This window comes from Paralichthys olivaceus, chromosome 13 (assembly GCF_024713975.1).
Source record: "Paralichthys olivaceus isolate ysfri-2021 chromosome 13, ASM2471397v2, whole genome shotgun sequence".
Classification (NCBI taxonomy): domain Eukaryota; kingdom Metazoa; phylum Chordata; class Actinopteri; order Pleuronectiformes; family Paralichthyidae; genus Paralichthys; species Paralichthys olivaceus.
Window position 1 is genome coordinate 9,057,465 of NC_091105.1, and position 9,943 is coordinate 9,067,407.

Sequence of the window (9,943 nt, forward strand, 5' to 3'; positions counted from 1 at the left end):
TATGAATATGCGGAGAGACTTTGGGGGGGAAGGGATGTGTCGAAGCCTTCGGTTCACATACACCGTATCTCTGCAGGGCCTGTTACTCATAACCTGAGAGCGCCTCGTGTGAAACAGACACTTATCCAGTGTGGAGAAATAATACTGCCTGTATAATGTCTCTGCATGCCGTCCTCCCACAGACAGCAGACTGGATACATATGAATGAATGCACCAGGTAGCTAGAAACTCAATTTCTATTTGGTGTTGCATCTACTTTGTGTCTGCAAAACTGACGCATTAGGCCTGTTCTCAGGCATGATTACTTGTTCCTTCCACATGTATCATGAGTCTTAAATCCAGGGAACTGCCTCAGTCTGTGGGGGAGCAACTGGCTGTCCACTGGTTACCTCCCTTCCATCAATCCTGCTCACCTCCTCTTAACAGGATAAACCGAGGCAGAACAGCTCCAGAACAAATGTATCCAGTACTTCCTAATCAGGTTGTCACAGCGAGGAGGGAAAACGCCCTTCAAGCGACTACATATAGCTTGTTCCGCTGAATTGTCCTTGAGTGAGAGAATAAATCCCTAAAACATCCAGAGATTGAAGTGGACGTGCAGTCTGTTCTACCTTACTGTGTCATGGAAGATAGAGCATGCATTTAACAAACTCACATGCAGCCGGTCTGCAGCTACGACAGCAGCACCGCTCGTTGAGTAGCCTCACCTGCAGCTATACCCATAAGAATCTGTGAGAGCTCAGCGGAAAAACAATTCAAAAGCTGGAATAGGTTTTGAGCCCCCATTTATGACATGTGTTGCATCCCTCATCCCTCCAATTTGGATTACTGAGTTGGAGGAGACCGACTGACAGAGACAGACACGAGCGGAGACGGTTGGCTCATAGGGTTCTTTCAAGGAGGGAGGGTCACGCTTGGTTGGCTTGGTTGTTAAGGTAGAGGGAGCAGAGTCCCTCCTGACAGACAACCAGTGGCTCGCCACAGACCCAGAGTTCTGGGTTTTGAGATTAGCTCAAGCATGTCAATCTCTCCTTGGAAGATTCTGGAGGGCTTAAAGAGGCAACCACAGAGCGGCAACACGACTGTGCAAGTGACAGAGCCATGCCACAAACACCAACACAAAATTTGCCAATCAACAGTTACACACTGATTGTTGGGTTATGATTTAGCCTGGTGCTTAAAAGACTAGTTCAACATTTGGTTAGTATGCAAGTTTACTTTTTTTAAGACAGTTAGATGGAAGCATCGAGACCACTGTCATATATATGTTCTGTTAATACCAACAGCTATTAGCTACAACATATTGCACAATTCCCCCCTGGTGCTTATATTTCTTATGTTTAATTTTTGTTTGCTATTTTTGTATATTTCTTATATCTATACACAAATACACCACAGCAAATTCCTTGCATGTGTAAACCTGCTTGGCAATAAAACCCAATTCTGATTCTTAGTATAACAAAAACACCTGTTTCTGTAAGTTATCCAAGGACGTAGATGAAGACAAGTTCACCCCTGTCCACAGACTACGCCAGTCCCACTGACTGCAAGGCACTGGTCACCTTTTTCAAATATTGTATTAATATTAAACATATCGTGCATCCAAATTGCACCAAATTAAACTCTAGGCTTCCTTGGGCCCTCAACAATAAACTTGCAGAGTGTGAAGGTGATAAGATGAACGATTACGGAGATATCCGAGCCACATACAGACAGATATCTGGAATTATTAGATGCAACTTCTTCATGACTAATTTGAACTTTTATTATTCTTGTGCTCTTATGTTTCACTGTTTTGTGATATTTCCCTTTGGATCAATAAAGCATCTATATCTAGATGTCTGAACTATGTGATGTCCATCAGGGTGAAATCTGAGTTTTTTTCCCTCTTTGAAAATGTAAAACAGCTGCTGATCATATGGGTAATTCTTACATTGAGCACACTGGTTGTTTGCGTTCATTTTTGCCCAGACAGAAACCCACATGTGACGAGGTTAATCTAATCTGTGACTGCTCATGGTCGTATTTAGAGCATATGGAAGGAGCAGGCAGGGGGAAGTTAATCCATACAGTACTCCTGCAGCTTTATGACCTTGGAGGGATGGGAGTCCTTATATCCTCATTAACATGGATGCAGCATGGCCACAGGGTGAATACACCTACCAGCTCACCCTGGTTCCCTGCAAACTAATGGAGGAGGTAACAGTCGTACATCAGCGCACATGCGTACATAAACTCAAACAAGCAGCGGGGCATGCACAAACCCAGAGCATTTGTCATTATTACAATGCTATCAGCTAGAGGCAAGGTTGGGCTGTGTTGCGCTGCAGCCAAACGGCAGCCGAGTGTGTGAGGTGGGCTGTCATTGACACTCGGCCTCAAACACAAGTCATTTCTAAAGAGAAGAGGGACCCAGCAGGGGAGCAGGGAGGCAGCGGTGGAGTCTGGTATACATCCTACACAGGAACTCAGCTGTGCACCTTTAGAGGCAAACAGACACAGACACACACACACAACACTGCTTGTGGCACTGGCTTTGTTTTATCTGATTTGGATGTAATCTCGCTTCTACAAGACAATAACTCTCAAGAGGACAAATCTACAGTTCAGGTGCAGGCAGTGTAACAAAGTGCATAGCAGGGATCAGATCATTCTGTGTCGCATCCTGTTCAGTGTCCTCTCCCGCTGATTTTCATGGTCCATGTGTTATCAGTCGACTGCTGTGACATGTTCTCTAATATGTTCTATACGACCCGACATGTGGATAATTTGTCAAATCCAATTATAAGTACGCAAATTCTACTGTAACTGCAACTGTGCCATTATAGTGTCACACGCAGTAGCCACACTGTTTTATCCAATGAGGTAATTGTTTCATGTTCTCGTGTTTCAATGCTGAATCCACTCCAGCGACACGACTGTCAAAACAAAAGCTACAGTAGCTGTTGATACTAGACATCCATTAACATCAAGACAACACAGTAAATTAGACACGACAGGACACATAATGATCTAATCCTCTGACTAAATGCAGAGAATCACTTCTCTGAAACCAGTCACACCATCTTATATCATTTGCTGCTTAAAACGTCATGTCACACACGGGGCCAAGGAGAAATAGGTTTTCCCTGATGTAATTCTTGATGTGACTTTAAAAAGATTTCTGATGATTTTTGATGACTTATTATAGAGACTTGAAAATTCCATTATTAAATTTGGAATGCAGTTTTTGGATCAGACTGGTCAGGTTTCTAAAATTAACATCATTGTCATGCCGAGGAACTTGACAGGAAGAAGATCAGCCCTGAAATGTGTCACCTTTGAGGATAAAGTGTTGTGAAGTGTTTGAATAAATTAGAATTTTGTAACTTTTCTTCATGGCTTTAAAGAGATGTGTGTCTTTTCATGTTTTTTTATTAAGTATTTAAGGAATTTAAATCACAAAATAGTTTAGATCATAACAAGTTCACCTTATTGGATGACTTGTCATGTGACAGGATTGGGCATGCGACGATATCTGGGGCAAAATAATGCAATTTCTATCTGTTGTGGGATTGCTGCCCTCTGAAAAAAAATGAAGCTAGACTGAGCTGCTGCCTTGAATTTGTATGAAGAAGCACTTGGAGTTGTAATTTTGACAAAATCGGAAAGTGATTAACAAACTGTAGTGTGAGTAATGAAAGATGTTGCCATTGAAACATTGCTGCAAAAAACAGATCTGAAATACATTGCTTTGACTTCCTGCTGAAATATAAAACTGAAGCTGGGAGCTGGTTGGCATCATCTGAGGAGGTTCAATCTGAAAGCGGAAATAAAACTACATTTAAACTATGAAAGAAGAAATTCTTTGTTTTAATATCAAATAGACGGAGTCCATCCTGAAACAGCTTAAGGTCTTAGTGACTCAATACCTACATTTGTGTTTTTGAACCTGAGATGCAGTGTAATTGCACTTGTGCATCAATCCAATCAATCATACAGATATTAATAGATAATGCATTCTGAACAGCTTCCAGATACAGAAATCAAAAACTTGTTAAAGTTTAAAACTTACAGTGTATCTGTGGTATAAGCTGCAGACATCTATAGCAGTAACAGTGCAATTGGCAAAGTAAAGGTGCATAATAATATTTTGTGGAGTTATAAGTTACAGTACATCGACCTGTGTGGGAGCCAAGGTGCTGGGACATCAGAGTTATGATAGCAGTTGTACCTCATCCTATTGTGTGCAGCTAAATGACCGAAAATAGAAAACCAAGCAACTTCATTAATTCTCAGAATATATCTCATCCACGTCTGGTATAAATCCAGATTCAGACATTTTTGTGTTACATGCCTACAGTGATGCATTGAGAATCTATCCCACTATTCCATACTGTTGTTTTTTGCTTTCTAGTTCACTTTCTATTCTTTCTTGCAGCAGTGTGTCTAAATTTCATATTAATTTATTCACAAGATCTACGAAAATATCTAAGTATTTTATATAATGAAATAAACCACTTTAATGGAAAATACTGTCTATATTTATTCCATGCTAAGCCTACAGCATACTAGTAAGATCTTCAAGATAGGGATACTTAACAAAAAGCCTCTGGGTTGGTTTTTTTGGTGGTACAAGGCAAAGTGTGAGCTGCACCGAGGAGTCATTTCAGGCTGATAATGTGAAGCACTGCAGCAGCAAATGATTAAAATTAGGCACAAAGTCGTCACATGATCATGTTCCACAACAGATCCTGAGCTCAGAGTTCAGCAAATCACTGATTGAAATATATCACAGGAGGGAGCAGCCGTCACACACACATACAAACTAGAACGGCACCAAAGAAATGCCTACCTTAGCCATAGCCCCCTCACAAAACCGGTTTAGAATTCACTAGATCCGCATCTTTATTTGGAACTGCACCAAATCGTGCACACACATGAATCAGTCCCCTTAACATGCCTGATATTTTTCCCATCAACATCCATGACATATTCAGCAAAATCAACAAAATAAAATGCTGGGTTCTTTTGACCGCATCCTTCCTCAAAGTCTTGTTATACTCCATCCAGTAGTTTAATGCGTAATCCTAACAAACTAACAAACCAAGACAAAATCCATCACCACCCTTGGCCCAAATCCTAAAACAGGGTTCACAGAATCAAATGCCTTACTGCCCAAACTCCACCTCGTGGGTCTGAAATAGGGATCCCACTCTCTGGCTTTAACAAAGTCGTGGGCTCTTGGGACTACAGTTTGAAAAATAAGGTAACAACACATTTCAGAAAAGAGAAGGTAAAGTTGGTCAAGCTTTCATCCCACAGGGCAGCGCTCGGCTGGAGCTGCTGTGGCAAAGGTCGGTTTCAGCACCAGTACATCAGAAGCACATCTACCAGCCGGTTTTGTGACTGCACGGAGACAAATAACGCCACATTGGGTTAGCCTTGAAAATGAGGCTCTTTTCTTCCTACATCTACTTTTTTTTTCCTGCTAAAAAGAAGCAAAACATCTGTGGTACAGAAAGACTGTTCAGTCAAGCCTTGTTTTGGTGCTAATTAGTCCAATTAGCCTTCCCCATCTCACACAGTTTTTAAACAAAGACAGGCAGCAGCTCTGCTCAGCTTAACCAGCTCTGCAGTTTGATGTGCGGCAGCGCTGGAAAGCTGCAGAAGCCTCTAGTTACAGACACAGACGCAGGCTACTTTAAACAGTCTCAGGGCATCCTTCCTTCACAGGATAAAAAACTGTAGGCTACCATGTCGTTTGAAATATTCTGCGTGCGTTCCTTTAGAGAGATTTCAAAACAGAAACGTGTTTTCTGACTCTGCAGTGTGTGGAGCTGAGAAATTCCCACGTGCCATAATTTCATGATTAGCGATGCTGAGAGGCAAGTTCTATAGTGGTCGCCTGTAGTGAGTAATAACAGATCTCACCAGGATGAGTAAATAAAGCAGTCAGATACAGTTGGACAGAGAAGTAACTGAATATTCTGATCATAAGAAGAAGAATTAATCATTCCTCAACAACATAATCTTCACACAAGCAGTTTATCATCGAGAATCAACCCACATCTTCTCACAAATTATTTTATGAATAATACAAATTAAACAAATGACTACTTACAAGTGTTATAATTATGTATAGTAATACACTGATATCCGACTGTTGTCACGCTGTTATTTCCACCTTGCAACAGCAAAGAGAACAACAACAGACAGCAGCATTTGAATATTTCACATATTTCCTCCTTGGGGCAGAGCTGCAGTAATAATTCACCAGCGTTTGCAGCAGAAAACAAGATTTCTGTGGTGGTTTCACTGAGTCCTCATGTTTTGTCCCACAAGGAAATGATAGATTCAAATGTATTTTTCTCTCTATAAACTCAGAGAGGCGGTCGGAGGGTCAGTAAGAAAAGTACAACGCTGTATTTGTAGATGTCTTCTCTACTGCAGCTGCTGAGATTAAGATGCTGTATCACAAATCGAAAGGCATGTCTTCTGCTGTGGGGCTTGGTCTGTGGTTCTTTTTTAGTGCATAGTCATTTTAATAATCTATTTATATTTAATATGATTATAGTGTGATAAAAATATTCAAAGTGTACTCCAATCAAGCAAATTTTATTTGTATTCACAATTACAAATTTGTTTCAAAGGGCTATGAGACATCCTCTGCCTTTAAGCCTTTTTGTGTTATTACCCTCCCAAAGAAAAATGGACCATGTATTGCTTTCAGCTCATCACTGTCCAATAATGTGCATTGGCTGCTACAGTTTCCTTTTTGATTGTATAGTATGTTCAAGTTATCATATATAATTTCACTTATGCCGTTTTATGCATAAGTGACCCTGGTGATACTGACAAGGCCGAGAGAAAACTCTTTCCAGGGAATGCTGCACCAAAATACACACATACAACATGTGAAATAAAAGGACACAGCTCATAACAGATAACAGCAAATGGCAGCAGAAAAGCAGCGTGAGTGCGAGGAGAGGAACTGGAGGAACGCAGGAAATCTAAGAAGGAGCAGGGTGTGTGTGTGAGCGCAGGGTTTTGAGTGAGAGGATTACAAAATATGAACCAGAAAACAATGAGTTCTGCTCTCAAACTGAAAGACTACACACTTGAATAAAGATATAGGAAGAAGAAACACACCACCACACTATAGAGGGATTAAATGCAGGCCACTATAGAGGAGGAATAAGGGCAAATTTCACAAATAACACAAAGATCTAATGAGATATGAAATTAGCAAACTCCCAAAATCAAATAATCAGCAATTCTAGGGTAGAAATATGCAAAAGAGGTGAAATGGATGAATCACCACCACACACAAAACAATGTGAATCAATCTAAAACTGTTCTGCAACACTGATAGTTGTCAATGCACATCAAGCTACAGTGACTTAAACCACACACAAGAACACCCATACAAGATGGCGACTCAGTCCCACCTTTAGCACGGCAGGAAAACCCATGAGAAAAATAGGGCCATTCAATAGATTAGATAAAGGCACAATAAGATGAGGAAAAACAGAGGTTGGCTCCCATTTGTTTACCCAAACAGGAACACAGTCCTTGTTTTTCTCAGGTGAAGACATGTAGGTGACTAGAATTTATATTTATATAGAATACAAATATATCTAAAAGCATTTCCATTATCCCTAAGCTTGTTACTAGGCCAACGACTAAAGTCTTAGTCCCTCACCGAACATGAAGAATCTAACAAAGCACATTTTTTTACAAACCTTTAGTTTGATACAATTAAATACACAAGTCCTGCTTTTTAAACATTTATTTAAAAGAAAACAGGATCCTACCTGATCAAACACCAAACAAAAGCTGGCCACATGCTCTCTCTCCCTCTCAGGTGTGGGGCCTGAATCCAGGAAGAAGAGCCCAGAGGTACCTACCCCCTTTTATAGACTCCGCCCCTTCACCTGGACTTCCTGTTAGCTTTCCCACCATTTTAAAATAGTGAAAGAGGCACGTTTAGGTTTTTTTAGACCGGGTGTAAAAACACTGAGGAACGAGACAGTGCTGATGTAGAGACATCTTGAAACAAGCTTTTTCTTCACAGCATCTTATTACCAGCTTGACCAATGTGTTCCCAGTGTTCACTAATCAAATCGAGCTGTGCATCATAATGACAGCTAACTCTATCCAGCTGTACAAAACAATGCTGCTCTTTCATTTCCATATCTCGCATCGCTGGCCAAAGAAAGGATGGTGACTTATAGCTGCAGTTTTTCAGCACAGTATTGTAGTCATCAATTAAATATTTGAAGTATTTTAGTGGGTTCTCATTGCAGGACGAGTCAGCCAAGCATGGAGATGTCAAACAACTAATGGAGCTAACGATTAATGCGATAAAATATGCTAATGACGGTCATCATTTCAGCCAGAAGTTGCATTTGTCTACCTCTTTGTGAAATCAAGGACCCATTGCTTCTAAAACTATATATTTCACTGGCAAATCTTTCTCCATTATAATTGTGAACTGCGTACGTCCAGTGTCGGGATAGGAAAAAAAAAAAGGCATCACATTCTTTCAGGGGGGGGAGTTGGATTTAATGAAATGGAATAGAAATTTGTGAACTGATTTGAAAATGACGTAAGAGACAAAACGTACTGAACAGATTGCAACATTTGAGGTTTGGCTTGAAACGTTCCTCTTTGATAAGGCACACAGTGCAGGATCAGGTGAGTCCTCAACCATCCCCTAGTTATGCTGCTACTGGCCTGCTGCAGGAACTCCCATGATGCACTGAGCTCTCCCTCTCTCTCTCTCTCTCTCTCTCTCTCTCACTCAATACCGACAAATAATCCTCTCTCTCTTTTTCCTTTCTTGCTCCCTTCTTTCTAACTTTTCTCTTCCCTTTCTTTAAGGAGGAAGAGCTCAAACTAAGAATTGTTGTGATGTTCAGTTTCTTGGCATGAGCCCTTCTTCCAGAGAGTCCAGCATGTTGCATTGCCTTGTGTCTACAGTAGCCCAGAATGGACAAACCAAACACTAACACCTCCGCCATGGATCTTTAAAAAGTCAAATTACACATCGAAACAATATTCTCAAAGACGGTTTCTGTCAATTTAGGTAGTTCCTATCTGGTTGTTGTAAGCAACTTCACCACTAGATGCCACTAAATCATATTCAGTGAATTGAAGTAGCTGCAATTTTTTTCTTCTGCTGTGTAACTTATTGTCATGGTTCACTCTCACCACTCAAACACATGCTATAGCTGCCAGCTGTTTTCAGTCGAAACGCTCTAAAAACTTTAGATACACAACCTGCACAGCTCCAAATAGCATACAGTGAATACTGTGCAGCATTTAGCCCCTAAAAAGCCTGTCAATATTTAACTTGTGTTTGTTGGTTGGCCAAAAACACTAAATAAAAGTTATTATATCTATTGGAGGCGTAAAAGCTATTTACGAAAATGTTTGCCAACCTAGCAAGTGGTTATATTGCATGTTCACGTGAGTCTGCAGATGCTGTGGACCGGGAGCCAGCAGAAGTTCAGGGCCTCATTCAGTCCTTTATTAGGTCTCCTATAACCACACAGCTTATTTGGTGGCTTTTACATCGCATGTATTGTGTGATACTCTTTTCCTGCCTCACACTGACATGATGGCTAACTGACACACAGGCTACAGTAGCTGCTGAGAAATGAACATCCCTTTGCCTTCTCTCACATGGTTTATAATTGCAAAGCAAACCTCTCAGAGGAGCGCCACAGAAATCGAACTACAGCGACCTTCTGCCAGTGATCAAAGCCTTCCTCAACCAGCAACCCCCCCGCACCAGCCAACAGCCCACCCCAGCGTCGACCCAAGAGACAAAACGAGAGAGCAAGGAGTGGAGAGAGCGAGAGAAATGGGTGGAAGGAGGGAGGGAATCCGCACAAACCGGCTCACGTCTCACCGAGAGCCTCCTGCTTTACATATGAAACACACCTTTCTACCTTTA

The 9,943-nt window shown here is 41.1% G+C and overlaps 1 long non-coding RNA gene across 1 annotated transcript in view; it reads right to left on the minus strand.

Annotated features, from left to right (window-relative positions):
- The window catches only part of LOC109633358 (uncharacterized), a 16,494-nt gene extending 8,573 nt beyond the window's left edge, over positions 1 to 7,921 (minus strand). The window contains exon 1 of the long non-coding RNA XR_002202988.2: positions 7,797 to 7,921. This is a non-coding gene — a long non-coding RNA (uncharacterized lncRNA). The remainder of the gene's footprint in view (positions 1 to 7,796) is intronic.
- Between the last annotated feature and the right edge of the window lie 2,022 nt (positions 7,922 to 9,943).